Below are 19,470 nucleotides of genomic sequence, written 5' to 3'. Positions count from 1 at the left end.
TATTTCTGTGTAGGAACTTCAGCATGTTTAGGGTGGACTGTGATATGCCCCATTGTGCCAGTTTCCCACAATCTGCCTCTCTCCACATTATCAAAAGCAGCACTAAAGTAAATATAGCATAGGTGTAGGGGTAGCTTAGAGACTTTAGCTGCATCGATTATTAGGGACAATGTGAGGATGTTGATAGTTGTACTGGCCGATTTGCGAAACCCAGTCTGGTTCCATGGTATAATAGAACTCGCCTCAGCCCAGCTTGTAAGATCTTCAAGTACAGTGCCTGCAAAGTATTTTGCCTCGTTGTCTATCAGTGCTATGAGGCGGTAGTTGTTGGCATCAGCTTTGTCCCCTTTTTTATGGATTGGTGCTATTATTGACCCTTTCCAAGATTCTGGTATTATGTTCAACCGCCTAAGATCCGTGAATAAGGAGTGCAAAATTTCCGCCCAGTCCTCACTCTTTGCCTTATAGAGCGCAGGAGATATTCCATTTGGTCCCGGGGCCCCTTCGTTCCTCCCTTTTGTGATCTGTGTTTTGACTGTTGTGAGCAAAAGGTGGCTAGCGACCCCCAGTGATCACTGTTTGTTGGATGGAGGTTCCTGACCACTCTTCTCAGTTGAGCTTTGTCTAGCTTGTTCTTGCGGCGTTTGTGTTCTGGCCTGATGTTGTCCTTGGAATTCGGTATAGTTGTTAAAATTATTTGAGAGGTATTTCACCCAGGTTGATTCTGGAATATTTGACCCAATTCCAGAGTGATGTGGGCGGATGATCCCGTTGACTGTTTTCAAGAAGCGACTACTATTCTTGCTTTTTATGTCGCTTAGCAATTTTACCCAGTGTTCGTTCGCCGATTCTCTATTGATGTGTCATTTCAGTCTTTTTAATTTCGCCCTTTGTTCTTTCAGGGTTGCTCACACGATGGCATTCCCAGGGGATCCTCTTAGGTTACAGAGAGCAAAATGTATTGTTTTTTTGAGGGACTTAATCTGTGCTCGATGTCCTTTCGAGATATTGTTCTTTTTCCATGTTTTCTGTACCTTCTGTTTTTTGCCCGTGGTGTCTGCATATTGTTCTATTAGTGTATCAGTGTTTTTCCCAGATTTCAATTTTGTTTTCTAGGCTATCAGCTAATTGATTGAAAAGTTGAATTGTGACTTTGGCTATGGTGGTTGTATTCTTTATTGTGTATTTGATTCTCCTGAGATGTAAAGTGTAAATAGTCCCCAGAGTTACCTCAGGCCTGATCGTTCTTACTGCCTTGGCTGTTATATGGAATTCTTGGGGATGGTGATCGCTTTCTCCTTTGTCCCCCATTCTGTATCCTCCTATATATTGGAAGAGGGCAAGACTTGCAAACGTATAGTCCAAAATTGAGCTAGTTGTGACAGAGTAGTGTGAGTCAACTAGTGGAATATCGTCTGGGAATCTTCCATTTAGTGCTCAGAGATTTAGGTGTTCCAGATCTTCTAGTAATTGGTTGTTGCAGCATTTCTTCTTCCTGTACTTTGGGGGCATGCTGTGTGGGAATGGTGTAAATTCCTGTCTGTGCCGCTGCATCTTCTCCCTGGGCCAAGCCTAGGAGGTATTGATTTAAGTCCCCTGTAAAAATTAGCAGCGGGTTTTCCAACTCTATAGCTGTATCTGACACATAGTTGACAAGCTCTGTCGGGTCTTTTGTTTTTTGTTTGGGATGAATGTATGAGTTAAACAGTCATACCTCAGTTTCTTCATCCTCAATAAAAATAGAAATTTTAACTGCTATTGCTACATTTGATTTTGGGCCCTTCAAAGTTGCTGCCGATATGCTTGTGGTTGAGACATAGGTAGCCAGTCCCCCAGAACTATGGCCAAATCTACCAGTCCGTGAAGTCAAAGTGGCGAAGCATGTGTATCCCTTAATTTGTATCGGAGCCGTAAGTCAGGTTTCCTGAGGAAGGATTATGTCATAGGCCGTGACGTAGTTTATGAATTCTGGGTCGTGCATTTTGGCTGCTAGACCATTTATGTTCCATGAACAGACTCTAAGGAGGGGCTTTTTTGGTCTAACTTCAATTCTGTTTTGTGGATCGGGTCAATCCTGCTCTATGCATCTGGTTATGGTACGTGATATTGCTTCCTTGTTACATCCCTGATTTTTTAGAAGAGGTGGCCGTGCTGTTGGTTCTTGTTGTTCCCAGTGGTTATCGAGACTCCTTTGATGAGATCTCCCACGGGCTCCTTTAATGACACAATTTGAAGGTATTTGGTGCACTTTTTGTCCGATGTTTTCGGTAGTTAGTAGTGGAGCTGGGTAGGACGGATTTTGAACTGGGGATATTTCAATGTCCCATTTATGAAAAGTGCTCAGTTCTGCCAGGATTGTTTTTGCAATTCCACTACAGCACCACGTTGTTTTTGTGGCCTCTGGGCTTTGGGGATTATTGGTGCGTTTTTACTCAATAGATATGAGTTCCGTTGATCTTATCTCAGCGAGGTTTAGAATGGCTTTCATCAATGGTTTTACCACGATTTAGCATATCCTGGGAGCCCAGTGAAACGTATATTGGATGAAATTCCAGGACCGATGGCTCTTGCTTTGATATTTGTGTTTCCAAATGCCGTTGATTTGTTGTATCTGAGAACAGACCACTTGTTATTTCTGCATGCTGTATGTCCCCTTTATAGCTCAGTGCCACTGCCTTGTGGTTTACTATAGTGGACTTAGGAGTTCTTTGTATAAGGGTGATCTGAGTTGGTACTTGCCCCCCCATGCTGTATCTTGTTGTCCAGAGGCATAGGGCTGATACTGTCGTTTGTTGGTGTACCAGGGAAATTCGGTTCTCTGGATGGTGCCTCCTGGGTTGGCCTAACAGGCCTGTGTACGGTTTCCCTTGCTTCCTTACTTTGCCCATGATTTGATGTTATATTGTTTTTTTAAAATTTTTATTATCCTGTTTGTGTGCCCCAAAAGTGCATGCGTGACCTTTTATTTCATTTGCATGGATGGATTTGTTTTAAAGGGCCCAGGGTTTTTTCCTTTGTTCATGACTCCGTATTTGCTTTTGATTTTGAGTAATGACAAGATTTGTTGTTATTAGTGAATCAGTTGCTGTATTTGTCTTTACCCTTCTTCCTGTTGTGCTTTTAACATGGTTGTGTATTTGTTTCGGTTTGTCTCCTCTTTCTCCTCATGTACCCTAGTTGGTCATATCTGGTTTTGGGCGTGTTCTAGATCCAAGCAATATTTAGAAGTTTTTGATGGAGAAAGTTCTTGAATTGATGGAGTGCTTGCGTCGTCTGAGTTGGTTTTGCAATTGTTTTGAAAATCTGAGAAGATAGGGAAGTAAGACGTTGTGTTAGTGTAAAGCTTTTGGTTACAGACTTTCCTTTTTTGTTGGTGACGTTGCTTTGCGTTAAGTTTTAGTGTTTCGCCGTTGCCGGGACTCTCGTATTCACTGTGTCCTCGTTAGCACTGCCCGTCTGAGGAATGAGTACAAGGAGATTGTTTGCTGTTCCCTCAGTGGTATTTGGGATGTCCTGCCTTTTTGTTGTTGTAGTTGTTTTGGTTGTTACGCTTTTAATCTCCTTTAACACGCTGCTAAGCATTGAAGGCAAGGTGGACAGTTTGTCAACAACCTGATCACAATTGCATTCAAGGTTAGACTTTGTTTGGGCTCTTGATATCAGGCAGTTCAAATTTCCCAGTTTTTCATCTATACCAGCGGTGAAAACTGCCAGAGTGTTCAATAATGTTAACCGAATCTCCATCTTTTCAGATTGAAATTGCAGTGCGTTGACAGCCATTGGGATTGTATTGAGGAGCGAGGACCAAACACCAGTGCTTGCTCCCTTTGTTGGCTCACTGTTGTTAGAGCTGTTGTTGGTCTGATCTGTAAGGTTCGGTTTGTTGTATGGTACTTGGGGGCTAGGCACCCTAAGTTCTTGCACCACTTTGTGTTCTTTGTCTTGATCTTATAGGTAGACTTTCATTATGTCCTCCCAGTCTTGAATGTCTAATTTAGATGTAGTCACCCTCCTTTCTCCTTTTTGATCTACGTCTGTTGTCCCAGGGACCTCTGTTTCACCTCTTTGATCGGAGGGAAGGCTCCCTTCAGTGTTTAATGGGAGGTTTTCTGTTGAATGTTTGTTTCTTAATTCATTTCCCTTTTTGATGCTGTTATTGTGGTTGTTGTGGTTGCCACTGTACGTGCTGTTATTTGTGCTGATGATATTGTTGGTACTGATTGGCTCGAGACCTTACGTGTTCTTTGATGACGCTCTCCACAATGCTGTTATTGTTGAGGAGACCTCCATCACTAGCGTCATGCTGTAATATTGATTCTAAGATTTCTGAGATTTCCGAGGGTTCTTGTATCATGTGATCTGCGGGCGGGCTCTCTTGAGGCCTTCTTTGCTGACTGGGATTCATCAGAGGGCATCCTAGGTTCCCAGGTGTAGCTGGAGTAGTTGTACCGGGAGAGCATGTCATGGGCCCACCTCGTATTTGAGGCTTAGTTAGGGATTGGTGATTCTCCTGATTGTCCTGGGGTTGGGCCCTTTTGGCGACTCCAGATTCTGCAGTTAAAGCTGATACGTATGGCTGTAAAGGCAGAATCGGAGATGGTAGGCCTGTAAGGGCTGCATTGCTTGAGTAGAGAGCCGACCCGATATCCTTTAGAAAGTGGAACTTTGTGTATATCTTAGGCTGGATGGAACTCATAGCGCCTGCTGGTCCCGTCTGCACTACAGTCTCACTTAGGTCCTGTTCTGTGGTGATTTCTGGTTCCGGCCTGTGCTGAGCACAAGGGGCTTGCTTTTTCGCTTTTCTCCGCTGTGGTCTCGGCGGCATGGGCGGCATTGCTTCTCTTATTCTCCCTGATCTCATTCCGGTCTTTTGCCCCTCTTGTGTGTGATCGGGTCGAGGCTATTAAGGCTACTACAGGACTGAGGCACATTGATGGCCTTGATTATAACCCGAGAGCTGTAACGGCACCTGTTGAATGCACTCCTTTCTGCAGCTGAAGACCACGTTGTGTTCTGGTGGAAGGGGCGGTCCGATCCTGCCCTTAGTTTGCTCTACAGCAACCAGCTCCTGTTCTTTATTTTGTAAGAAAATTCACGGCTCCCGCTGCTGGTGCTAGTGCAGCTTGTCCCCTCTGGGACCGCCACTCGCCCTCCCGCTCGCTCGCCGCCCCCTGCTGTCCGCTGTTGCCTGCTGCCAAGTGACGCCAAGGGAGAGCGTGGCTATCAAGCCACCATAACAGGAGCAACAAGGGCAAGGAGTCTGGTAGCCATGTAGTCTGTGAGCAGGCTGTAGCAGGCTGTAGGAGGCTGTGGGAAGCTGTGGGAAGATGGAGGTGGGAGCCAAGGGAACCCAAAGTTATTGGAAGTTATTTTTGGAAGCTGCTGAGCCCAGTCGCGATTTGGCGCAGGCTCCACTGCTCCCCCACCACCGCTGTAATCCCCTATGAGACAAGGGGGCAAGGGGGGGGCAAACACAGAGCGAGGTCGGTCGGAGCTACTGCGCTCACCTTACTTGCCTCACCTCACCTCGCTGACCCTGCTGACACCCCGCCCCAGCCGCTCCAGTTATTTCTCCTGCTGAGTTTTTTGGGAGCGGGGGGCATGGTTGCAGAGGCTCAGCCACAGTGCCCTTGTCGTCTCTCATATCTCTCAGTAGCATCGCGGTAGAGGCTTCTCCCTTTGCTCCGCTCCTCTCCGCTGATGCCTCGCTCGCTTCTCTGCTGCTCTGTGCTGTGGCAAAATTGCAAACCCGGGCTGGAGTCACCAGACTTCCGATTGGAAGCAGAAGGTTAGGGGATGATGAAGTGGGTGTGATGTTGAGGAGGTGGAGCCAGCACTGTGGAAGGCAGGCACAGCCCTATTCAGGCCCAGGTGCAATACCCTCCCACCACTCAAGATGCAGATGAAGCTATTCAGCCTAAGGCTGACTCATTCAGACTCTGGGAGCCACCTCAGCCCCTGTCACTCCCAAACCAGACAGTCAATTCACGAACAGGCCAAGACACACAGAAAGGTTAGACAAGAAAACAGCCACTTTCTAAAAGTGCTGTTTTCAAACACAGAATTAAAAAAACATCCGTCCTAAAAGATAGGCTATTAAATTATGAGTTCAGGGATACCAGACTTTAATTTTCTACTTTGCTCCTATGGGAAGGTATGCAGGTAAACATTATACACAGCATTCCCCATTATAGCCTATTGGCAAGATAGCCTTTCAATAGTGAAAAACGAAATTGGCAGTATTTCACTAACAGAGCATGTCACCTACATTAGTACATGCTCTACCTTTCACATATAATGCACCCTGCCCAGGAGGGTACCTTGGCCCTTCCATAGGGGTGTCCAATGTGCACAGAAAGGGAAGGGTTAGGCCTGGCCAATGGGCACTCTGGTCAGTTCAGCATGGCAGTTAGCAACTGCACACAGGCACTGCGGTGGCAGCCTGAGACGGCATTTTAGGGCTACTCATGTGGGTGGCACAATCATTGCTGCAGGCCCACCAGTAGCATTTGAATCACCAGCCCCGGCACACTCAGTTCACTTTACTAGGGACTTACTGGTCAAACAAATATGCCAATCATGGATAACCAATTACATTAACAATTTACCCAAGGAGCACTTCCACTTTGACACTGATCAGCAGTTGCCAAGTGCCCAAAGGATTTAAACCAGCAAAAATTAAATCCAGTATAGTGTCAAAATACAGGAGGTATAGTCAAAAAGTCATGGGAAACCACGCCAAAGATGCCAGGTCTAACACATGTCCCCTCCAGCTGAAATTGGGGAGAACTACCTACCCTCTTGGGAGTTCTCATCACTAAGGCGGAAAAACCTGAACAGACCATCAGAGTTGGCGTGTCCTGTACCAGTGCGGTGTTCCACCGTAAAATTAATTCCCTTTAGGGAGATAGAACACCTCAATAGTTTTGGGTTTTCACCCCTCATTTGCATTCACCATTTGAGGGGCCTGTGGTCTGTCTGAACCCAGAAGTGAGCCCCAAACAGGTAGGGCCTCAGCTTCTTCAGAACCCAGACCACAGCAAAAGCTTCCCTTTCAATTGCACTCCACCTCTGTTCCCTGGGAAGTAGCCTCCTACTAATGAAGTCTACAGGTTGGTCCAAGCCCTCGTCGTTTATCTGCTAGGGTACTGCTCCCTCACCATGCTCTGAAGTGTCTGTCTGCACTACAAACTCACTGGAGAAATCAGGCGCCTTGAGCATAGGTGCTGTGCACATGGCAGTCTTTAGGGCATCAAAAGCAGTTTGGCAGGCTTCGGTCCAATTCACTCTCCTGGGCTGCTTCCTTGAAGTCAGCTCTGTCAAGGGAGCAACAATGGTGCCATATCCCTTGACAAATCAGCGGTAATACCGGGTGAGTCCTAAAAAGGCTCTCACCTCTGTCTGGGTCTTGGAGAGCTTCCAAGCCAGAATGGTATGAATCATCGCTTGGAAGGGCGCTACCTGGCTGCTCCCTAACTGGTGTCCCAAGAACACCACAGATTCCTGCCCTATCTGGCACTTACTGGCCTTGAAGTGAGGTCTGCCTTTTGCAAGTGTTCTTCCCAAGTGGAGATGAACACAACAATGTCATCCAGGTATGCAGCGCTGAATTCCTCTAGCCCGGTCAGTACCTGGTTGACCAGTTTCTGGAACGTGGCAGGGGCGTTCTTCAACCCAAAGGGCATGACTCGGAACTGAAAGTGCTCCTCTGGCGTTCAAAACGCAGACCTCTTCTTGGCCCCCTCAGTTAAGGCAATCTGCCAGTACCCAGATGATAATTGAAATGTACTGAGGTACTGGGCAGCGCCCAACCGATCCACAAGCTCATCAGCTCTGGGAATGGGGTGCACGCCAATTTTGGTGACCGCATTGAGCCCATGGTAGTCCACACAAAACTGAAGTTCTGGAGTGGCACCGGGTGCAGCAGCTTTTGGTACTAAGACCACTGGGCTAGCCCAGGGTCTGCTAGAGGGCTCAATTGCCCCTAGAACCAACATCTTGGAAACCTTTTCTTTGATGCTGGCCCTGACCTTGTCAGCTACCCTGTAGAATGTCTGCTTCACAGGTAGACTATCTCCAGTGTCCACATCATGGACGCACCAGTTATTGACTCCTGGGGTCAGGGTGAACAGGGAGGTAAACTGGCCCAAAACCTGGTGACAGTCCCTCTGCTGTTCTGGGATCAGGGTGGGTGAGAGGACCACTCCATCCACTGACCCATCTTGCTTCTTGGCGGCCAGGAGTTCAGGAAGAGGGTCACTTTCCTATTCCATTCCATCATCTGTAGCCAGGAGCACCGTCACATCAGACCACTCGAATTGTGGTTTGAGGTGGTTCACATGCAGGACCCTCAAATGGTTCCTTGGAGTCTGCAAGTTAATCAGGTAGGTTACTTCGCTCTTGCGCTCCACCACCTTGTATGGCCCAGTCCACTTGTCTTGCCGTGCACAAGGCTCCACTGGCGCAATCACCCACACCTTCTGCCTAGGTTGAAAGTCGACCAGAGTGGCATTCTGGTCGTACCATCTTTTTATTTCTTCCTGGCTAGCTTCTAGGTTCTCTTGAGCAAGCTTCCTGAAGCGTGTGTCTGGTTGCAGAAGGCTAGCATGTAGCTGAACACATCCTGAGGTTTTTTTTACCAGGGGATTTCTACCAACCTTCCTTCACCAGACTGAGAGGTCCTCTAACAGGGTGGCCATTCAGGAATTCAAAGGGACTGAACCCTAAGGACTTCTGAGGCACCTCCCTGTAGGCAAACAACAGGCATGATAAAAAGACGTCCCACTTCCGTCTCATGGGCTCTGCAACGCACATTATCATGCCTTTCAGAGTTTGGTTGAATCTTTCAAACAACTTGTTGACTTGAGGATGGTAAGTAGTGGTGAACTTATAAGTTGCTCCACACTCCTCCCACAGAGACATCATGTACCTAGAGATGAATTTGGTACCCCTGTCGGAGACCACCTCTCTGTGGAACCCCACACGGGAAATGATCCCCATCAATGCACGGCCCACCACGGGTGCTGTGATTATCCTGAGAGGGGCAGCTTCCGGGTACCGGGTGCCGTGGTCCACCAAGACCAGGATTAACCTGTTGTTTAAGGCTGTGTATAGTGGCCCCACAATGTCGATGCCCACCCGCTCGAAAGTGGTGTTCACCATAGGAAAGGGTTGGAGAGGTGCCTTGCACTTCCCGCCACTCTTGCCAATTGCCTGAGAAGTCTGACAAGTCCTACAAAACGTTCCGAAGTGCTTCTTCGTCTGGGGCCAGAAAAAGTGGGTGACAAGCCTTGGAAGGTCTTGTCTTGCTCCAGATTTCCTGCGAGAGGCATGTCATGAGCCTGACCCATTAGGAAGGCCCTGAAGCGCTTGGGTACCACCAGCACACAGGCTGCCCCAGGCTCAGCAACCTTAGGCTCACTATAATGTAACCATTCTTCCCAGTAAATGAGATGATCCTTGGACTCTCCACCTGCTGCCTGGTCTGCAGCATGTTGCCAAACACCAATGAGAGAAGGGCATTCCATCTGTGCCTTGCAGAACTCCTCTCTCGTGGGGCCACCTTCTTGCTGCCAATTGGTCAGCTCAGTTAGGTCACCCAGTTCGGCCACCTGTTCCCTGGTAGGCTCCAGGACATCCCTCTCCGGTTCTGTCCCTTCCTGGGCTGTGGGAATGGCAGAGTGGGTTTCCCGTGCCCCCTTCCCTTTCTCTTCCTGGCAGTCCCCTGGGCCACTGTTTCAGGCTCCTGGTCTGCTGAATCACTCCTACTGGCTTCCACAGAGCGAGTGGCAACACAGATTTACTAAGGCAGACCCAACATCTCCAGATGAGCCTGGCGTTCCACCTCCTTCCATGGGGAACTCTCCAGGTCATTTCCTAGCAGATAGTCTATAGGCATGGAGGAACTCACAACACCCTTCAAGAGATCTGAGACCCCCGCCACTCAAACGGAACATGCGCCACCTTGCAGAGGCACACCGAGTTGTCAGCTGCAACTACTGGTAAAGTACATTGGTAATGACCTGCTCTTCAGACACTCACTGACACCTTACAGATGTCACACTGGCTCCGGTGTCTCTGAGAGCCTCCACCCTCCTCCCATTGATGGTCATCCACTGCCTATATTTCTTAGTGTTCTCGGGCAGGTAGGTTTCCTGGACCATCTCTCGGTCTCCTAGAGAGACAAGGGTGATTATTGCTGGTCCCTCTCCTTCACTGGAAATTAAATCCTCTCCCAAAGCTACACTCACTAAATCTGGTTTTGGAGCACCAGTGGGTGCTTGAGATTTCTTGGGGAAACTAGGAACAATGTGTCCCACCTTATTGCAGTGACAGCAGTTAGGGAGACCCCTGTTGTCCTGCCTGTCCCTAAGGGGCCAGGTTGGTTTAGGTTTGGGGGGCTGTGACTCCTTTCCCCTGGGAACTGTTTTGGGGCCCTTGGGAGAACTCCTTTTGATTACACTTGTCCCCCCCACTCTTCTGCTGGGGACCCTGCCCACCTTTGGCTGTGGTATCCACAATTCTTCTGTGGACCCTGGTGCTGGTCCAGCGGTCTGCCTCCCTAGCAAGCTCAATGGGGTCTGTCAGATTGCTGTCTAAAAGATGGCGGCACAGCTCTGGAACACATAGACTACTCAAGTGCCCCCAACTAATTAAATGTAACAAACCCTTATTATCAGTTACTAAGTATGGGCGGAAAATCCGTTCCGCTCGCGGATTTTGCGGATTTTCGGTAAATTCGCAATCCGCGAGATTCGCGAATTTCCCGCAAAATCCGCAAATCCGCGAGCAGCGGATTTTATGGCTTGCTCGCACTGTTCGCGTGAGTTCGCGGCTTCCCAGTTCAACTTCGCGCCCCGCGAATAAGCGCTAAATTGCAGAAATACGATCTTAGCAAAACTGAAACTACTTACCAGGTTCAAAAGTTCAAGCTCATCATTAGTAGCCATTTCCTGTAGTGCTTCCTGAGGGGCCCCTCCAGAGTTCAGTTGCCTACTTGCAACTATTGTGTGACCCTGCTCTGACCCTCAGAATAGTTACACAAAGGTCCTGAATTACAGCTAAGGCAGACAAGCAGGAGCCAGGCTGGAAGTTCAAATCCAGTGACACATTAATCAGCCCCTAATTCATTATTGTCAGTTGGGGCAGGGCAGGTGCTGTAACTAATTTTGCAACAATGAAAGCACTTAGCAAGTGCAAAAGATCACTAATCAGGAAGCACTAAGGAAGCAGGTGCCAGCTAAAAAAATATTCTGTGACACATTAATCAGCCCCAAATTAATTCAGGTCACTTGAGGCAGGGAAGGTGTGCTTTGCTTTGCCACAATAATGTACACTGGACAACCAGAGGGTGTTGTGATGAAACAGAGGGTGGCATGGGTAGGCCAGAGGGTGGCATGAGTAGTCAGAGAGTGGCAGTGGTGACAGAGAGTGGCAGTGATGAAGAAGAGTGTCCCAAACAGGCTGGACACGTAGAAACAACAAGTTAGCAAAACTTGTGACCCGACAGGTAAGTTCGCGTTTGCGAAATTGTACAAAACCCTCGCGAACTGGCAGAAACCCGCGCGAACACACAAAAAAAAATCCACAAATTCGCGAGAATTCGCGGATTTTGCGGATTGCGAGTTCGCAAATCCGCAAAATTCGCGAACGCGAGATTCGCAAAATTCGCCCATGCTTATCAGTTACTCTCCTGCCCTTCATACAACCTTCCAGTGCACACATGTACAGATTCACACACTCCATTCACGGCTCAGACTCTTTCTTCTTGGAGTTCCTAAACTAGAGTCTAAACTGTTCTGGAGTAAGTCCATACCTGAGACATAGGGCCTCCTTCATATTGGAATAGGTCATGGGACCTGCTAGTTCTAAGGGCTCTAGAGCACTCCTCCCAGAAGCCTAAAAATGTTTCCACAGGCCCGCCCCCCAATGCTGTTAAGGCACACCATTCATTCTTAAAGCAATCTCATAAGAGGTGAACCAGGCATAGATATCCTCACTCCTATTAAAATTCTGTACCAAATCCTTAAGGATATATACTTTACCCCCCTGCACTGGCAGTGCACTGCCACCATTTGAGCTGGACTCCGCCTGCTTGGTCTTGATATCCAGCTCCCTCATGCTCACTTCATGAGCCAAAAGCAATTTCTATTCTCCCAGCGCACGAGTGTTCTTGCTCTCTTCTGTCGCCCTTTTTTTCTACTTCTGATTGCTTCATCTTTATCTTCATGACTTCCAATTCACTCACTCTTTGATTCTCCTCTAACTCTTCAGGAGTGAATCCCCTACTGGAATGGTTGCTGCCAGGCCTTGAGCCTGGTCTGCTCACAGGCAGATCTTGGGGCTGAAAACCATTCCTTCCACTTGCATCATTACTGTTAGACCTGACATCATTGACATGAGTCTACCTTCCATTTTTGATGGATTGCCTCCTCTGTTTTGATATGTTTTTGCTGGATTTATGCTTTGAGCACTGTGCCAACACTAATCAGTGTCACAGTTCAAGTGCTCCCTATGTTAAATTGATGTATTAAGTGGATTCTATGATTGGGTTATTTGATTTATCTGTCAGCCCCTAGTACAGTGCACCATGTGTGCCCAGGGCCTGTAAATGAAATGCTGCTGGTGGGCTTGCAGCACTGGTTGTGCCACCCAGAGAAGCAGCTTGTAAAGTGTGTCTCAGGCCTGCAATTGCAAGGCCTATGGGCAGTCTAGCACTGCCATGTCAACTTGGCCAAGTGCACCCACTTGCCAGTCCCTAAACCTTTCCTTTGCTTCATATTAGACACCCCTGTGGTAGGCCCAAGGGCAGGGTGCATTGTAAGTATAAGGTAGGACATGCTATGATGTGTGTAGCATGTTCAAATAGTTAATTACAGCCATTTTCGTTTTTCACTATTGAAGGCTAGCTGTTCTCCTAGGCCAGAATGGGCAGTTAAGATTATTACATCCTTATAATCCTAACTGACTCAGGGGACATGGTAGAAATTCGAATTTAGTATGCCTGAATAATAAAACACATGTTTTAGTAAAGTTTGTTTTAATATCCTGTGTTTGAAAATACCACTTTTAGAAAGCAGGTATTTGCTTGCCTAACCATTTGAACCTGCCTCTGCTGGGTTGTGTATTCCTTGTCTGGGTTTGTGTGTGACAGGACTGGGGAATTCCAGGATACAGGCTGGGGCAGCCCAGGGGTGAATATTGAGATCTGCACCTAGAAGGGAGGGAGGAGTTTCACCTGGGACCTGAATAGGGCTGGGCCTTCCCTTTACAATGCTGGCTCCACCCCTGTGACTTGTCTGGTGTCTCTGCCCTGCACTGTGAAAGGAGAGGAGGAATCATGTCAGCAGAGTGCTCCAGAGCTGTATCTTCCCTCCCCTGTGCTGGATCCACCTCCTGTGGGGCGGCTGATGTCTCTGCCCTGCACAGACATCAGCCATCAGAGTCATGTAAACAAAGTGCTCAGGAACTTGTTTGAACTAGGCAGAGGCCTCTCTGCCTTCATAGAACAAAGGATTTTGGGGTATAAATATTGGGACCCTGATCCCAAGAAATTAGATCACTTCTGGAACAAGAAGCCTTTCTGCCAAGGAGAGGAACCAAGGAAGCTGCAGGAGTTTGGACTGCCCCTCTGCCAGTGTACTGTTTGCTGGGTTGGCCTGCAGTGGTTGCTTCATTGCCAAGGGAAAGGAGAAGGAACTTTGTAAAGGACTTTTATCTACAGAATATTCTCCAAGGGCTTGAACTGTGCTTGCCTCCTGCTGAAGTCTCAGGGACAAAAGACTTCACCTCCAGGTCCCTCCTAAATTTTCTGGCTGGGGATTCTGACTCCAGACACTTGCGTGCCACTCGGAGCTGGAAGTGCGACGCATCGAGAAGAAGCGTGTCGCCGCCGCAGCTGAAATCATCGCAACGCCGGAGAAGCGAGCCTTCGCCGCATCTCCCTGGAAGCGTGGGTTCATTGAAGCTGCCTGCTGTCGCATCACCGGAGAAGCGTGCCGTCATCGTTAGAGTCGCCATCGCATCACCGGAGAAGAGTGTACCAGGGCCTGTCGCCGCTCCATAGTACAGAGTTGTCGCAAGGCTGCCAGGGCGTCATCGCATCGCTGCATCAAGGGCGCCATCTTCTCGCATCGCAACTGTATCGTCGCATCACATCAAGGCGCCATCTTGCTCACCGCAATGGGCCCGCAGGCCGAGAATCTTCGCATCACCTCCGCACCGGTAAGGCTCACGACGAGTCCCCTACTCTGCGCAAGCATTGAGGATGGACGCAACAGTTCCCCCGGGTCATGGAACCGACGCATTTCCCCTTTTGCGATCCTTTTGTTCACATTATGTTACGCATCCAGGTACTTTGTTGAGAACTTTGTCGCATTTACCAACAACTTGAACTAAGAGACTTTAATCATATTTTAAGTAATCTTAAGTGTAGTATTGTGGATTTCTGTTGTTTGTGGTCTTGTGTTTACGTCTATATAAAGAATACTTATTTTTATAAAACCTGTGTTGTGTCCATCTGTAGTGTTATCACTGTATTATTGTGTATATTTACAAATGCCTAACACACTGCCTCTGAGATAAGCCTGTCTGCTCGTGCCAAGCTACCAAGGGGGTGAGCAGGGGTTATTAAGGAGTGTAATCCCCTTATCCTGACTTAGAAGTAAGGGTCCCTATTTGGACAAAGGTGATAATAACCATTGCCAACTAGAGACCCCCAGATCTAACATTGGTGGTCAGCGGTGAGGATTTGGACTTTGCATTTGTGTTTCATATACCGTGATTGGTGTACACTACTAGGGAGTGCAGACCAAACGCGACCACATACTTTTTTTTTAGAATCCTTTTTCCTTGGACTGTTAGTTTTTTCCTGAAAACTCCCAAATGTTTACTACCATGAGTAAACCAGCATCTGTTGCATCTATGGATCTTGATTTTTAAGAAGAGAGGTTGGAAACAGCACAAGTATCTACGCAGGAAACTGAAAGTTGCTACAACAGGCATTTCTAAAAAGGAAGACTACGAAAAGGCGCTGAGGGCCTGGATAGAAGCAAGAAATGTCCCTGATCTTGTGGTGGAGCCTTTTGGGGATGCAGATGGGCAAATTGATGGGCCAGTGTTTCCAGCCAGGGGAGGGATACTGTCCCTGCCTGGCAGCAGTACCTCTTCCAAAGACCTATCCCCCAGAGAGTTGGAAGACAGGGAGAGAAATAGGGCACACAAGCTGGAGATGGCTAAGCTTAAAATGGAGAGTCCGAGGGAAACAGAGAATAACAGGTTGTCTTTGGAAAGGGAGAGAATGAGAATTGAGCATGAGAGAATGTTGAGGGAGTTAGAGATCAAGACCAAGAGCTTAGAAATCAATCCCTCTGGTGGCAGTGCAGCATCTGTGCCTTCAGAAGGCAGAGTACATATTCCCAAGGATGTCATCAACGATTTTCACAAAGGTGAAGATATTGGTCAGTGGTTTGGCGCGCTCCCTGTGCCTGACCCCAAGATGGCGGCACCAATCCCCGCATCGGACTCCCACCTCTAACGACCTTCCGGATAAGACTCCCAACTCCTCTAGACCCTTTCTCTCCTCTCCTCTCCCTGAGCCAGACACCAACAACTCAAAAACCCCGATGGGAGGGGCAACACATCCTCGCTCCTCCACTACCCAGAGCCTGTCTCTATGATGGCGGCCACCCGACCCTATGTCTCCTCCACGTCGATAATCCTATTTTAACCAATGAGGTCCAAATGTTAGCACAAAAGTCAACCTAATGTGGGAAACAATCCTGAACCACAAATAAATGAATCAAGCAACTCAATAAACTGAGACAGGAGGTGCAGCTCACTCCTTTTTAACCTGGTGCCTACCCCCAAGATGGCGGCCTCCCACCCGCCCTTTTCTTTCTTCTCTGCTCCGTCAAACCTGCAACCAATGTGGACTGAATTGTAATTAGGAAACACCATTATTTGTGAGAAACAACCTGAACCACTAAAGAACAAAACGCAGCAAGCCGAAACAGGAGGTGTAACACACCCTCGATCTCTTCACTTCACCGTACCAACACCGCAGAATGAAGACAAACCCTTTGTGAACTTAACTGTTAACTTAGGTCCAATCAAAATTTGTGATGAAATTCTGAATTTGTGTGTCTAACCCGACCCGCTGACCAATCCCCTTTCATCACCTCTCCTGGAACCCCACTACACTCCCCCACCCCTAGCACAGCTTAAAGAGATAAGCAATAGAGTAATCACCCACTCCTCATTCTCACATATAACCCACGCCGCAGATTCTAAGATTGAGCTCTCTAGACCAGAAGGAGATTGAGCTCTCTAGACCAGAAGGAGCGACTTAAAACACCTTCCCCCACTTAGCAACAGAGAAGGGTACCTACTCCTTCTCCTTACAATCTTATCCTCTCTGACCAACAGACTGAACTCAATCTCGGGCCAACCGCCCAAAACCATATTCTAGAAATGTCTCCCCCACCACCTCTCCCTACCAATACCCCACTCCCTAACGGATTGAAACCTTACGGCCCAAATTTCTTCTCCATCAATTTCTCACCCAATCTCACACCTAAAGCAAAAAGAAACCTCAAACATAAGCTAATGAAACAACAGTCGGAAATTCTTTTAGCAGACATATACCACTGCTCCTCCAAAGGCCAGTTAAAAATGGACCTCTTATTCCATACCACGAGACGCATCTACAAATATTCAAACAACGAACACTCCCCACAGCTCCAAACTAACGATCACACTCCCTAACCGCCCTACACACAGAGGCTACACATCTCTGACCATCTACACCAATGGCACAGTCATGATCCAAGACAACATTGACAACCTAGAAGCTTTTGACTCCCTTTTTCCCTTGCTCCGCAGTGCCCCCTCGCTTCTACAAAGCCTCAGCCCATCCAACTCCCTATCCCCTGGCAGACCACACATCCTGAAGACCACACAAAGCAACCTCAAATTTCCTGCCTTGAAAGCCCACCTCCCCCTTCCAAACACCACCCAAAATCCCACCTTTTCCCACCTGATAGCTCTCAATTCTCTCCCTCCATCCTCTAGCAGTCAGAGCCCTACCCCTGATGAGGGTCCGCAACCCCCCACTGAACAACACACCTCCCTCCGATAGCTCTCATTTCTCTCCCCCCTCCTCAAGCAGCCAGAACCACTTCACCGCTGAGGCTCTCCAGCACTCCACTGAACAACCCCAACCCCTCCTTCCGTAAGCCCCCTCCCCAACTAACAACCAGTGAACCTTGCCCGAAGTCAATGACTCCCAACTCTCACTCGCAACCACAAGGTGATCTCCCACTCCCCATACCCAGGACTACCAATAGGGCCATCTTGAACAATTTCAACACCAAAAGTCACCCTCAAGAGCCCTCTCAACACCCATACCCAACACTCACTCCCTCCAACACCAATCATGCAAGACCACTCAAGACACAACAACCTAGATTGTCCAACCCCCCTTTCTTTAACAAGAATAACTCCCCCATCGGGAACCAGACACAAAGACCCAAAAGATCCAGAGCTGTAATGACCTCCCTGGACGCCCCCACCCCATTCCCCATAGAGACGTCCCAGCAATTTACTCTGCTGGAAAGCCAGCTACAAACGATAATACTGGGCCTCAACAAAATCCTACGGAACCTCACCTCATCTCAAAAGCCGAACGAACTCCCATCTCCGAAACCAACACTCCCAACCCCAATCACACAAGATCAAAAAAGACCAAAGGGCCCAGCTGGACCACAACCCCCCTACTAAACCAGACACTAAGAAACAAAAGAGCAAGACCCGCAATGTCCCAGAGCGAAGCGATAATTCTAGCCTCGTCATATAACTCATCCATCACCGCCCATTCCAACTCCAAGATCCAGGTAGTCACTGGATTCAGTAGAGACCGTTCACACCCCATACCCACAAGACCACCAGCCTTCCTCACAAGCATCCCCAGAGCCCCCTTTAAGGAAAACTCCGTAATGGAGGGATCCTCCACAAACTGCATGCTCGTTAACTGCAGATCAGTCATCAAACATGCCACAGAACTAGCTGAGACCATCCTCACCCACGACATAGACATCACGTTCATCACTGAAACATGGGTGAATGAGACCTCCCCCCCAACCATGGGCATGCTTGTCCCCCCTGATTTCACAATCATCCACAAAGACAGAATCAAACAATGAGGAGGAGGTATAGCAATCATTCACAAGAATGACATCGTCGTGACGGAAACCGATGCACCAGAATACAACTCCTTTGAATGTCTCACTGCCTCCATCAAGACAAGCAACAACAATCCATTACTCTGCCATCTCCTCTACCATCCGCCAAGAAACAATGCCTCATTTGGAGAACACCTCTCAGACCTGATAACTCACGACTCACTCCGTGACTCCAACAACCTAATCCTTGGCGACCTCAATATACACTGGAAAGAAAAAAACAACACGCTACTCAAAACCCTAAACGATCTCCTAACCAACTACAACCTCACCCAACACTGCACTGAGAAAACCCACAATAGAGGCTCAATCCTGGATGCCATTATCGCACAACCTGACTTAGTTTCAATTGACCACACCTTGCCCATTGACTGGTCTGATCACCATATCATTCTCTTCCATATCAACCAAAAGACCCAGTGTCAGTTCAGCACGCAAGACCCCCCCCCCAATGTGGAGAAACGTAAGTCAGATTCCCCTTGAAGACCTGGAGGAAAGGTTAAACTCCCTCCTCCCCAACCACAAAGGTGAGCTCTCAACAACAGAACTCACCTCCCACTACAACTCCACCATGTCCTCCATCATGGACCAAATAGCCCCCCTGAAACTAAAAAGAGTCCGGAACATACCATCGAGATCATGGTTCAACACAGGCATAAACTCCGAAAGAAGAGAACTAAGAGCTGCAGAAAGACTCTGGCGCAAAACCCCAACCTCAATCCTACGAAATAGACTGAAATCAGTTTGTCGAAAATATGAAAAACACATAATGAATGAAAAATCTTCCTTCTTCTGTAGTGCCCTTGCAAATGCTAAAAACAGGCCCAAAGAACTCTTCAATCTCATTAGGTAACAAACATCCAAACCCACATCAACACTAGCTATGGCCTCAATGGACCTATGCGATAACTTTGCTAATTTCTTCACTGACAAAATCCCCAAGATTGAACTCTCCTTGGACACTCACCATAGCCTCCCTGCCAGCAATTTTCCTCAAGAAACAGAAGAGACTACTCCCAGTCACCCAGCAAACCTATGGAAATCTGTCAATCCCATCGCAGAAGCAGAGATAATCAAAATGATCTCCAACTCCAAACCCTCAGCACACTTCCTGGATCCCATACCTGCCCATCTGGCCAAAAATCTCACACTTTCCCTAGCCCCACTCTGGACTGAGATTATAAACAGCTCCCTAAGCACTGGAACCATGCTGGACTGTCTCAAAATTGGC

Source organism: Lissotriton vulgaris, chromosome 7 (assembly GCF_964263255.1).
Source record: "Lissotriton vulgaris chromosome 7, aLisVul1.2, whole genome shotgun sequence".
NCBI lineage: Eukaryota > Metazoa > Chordata > Amphibia > Caudata > Salamandridae > Lissotriton > Lissotriton vulgaris.
This window is presented reverse-complemented; position numbering follows the sequence as displayed.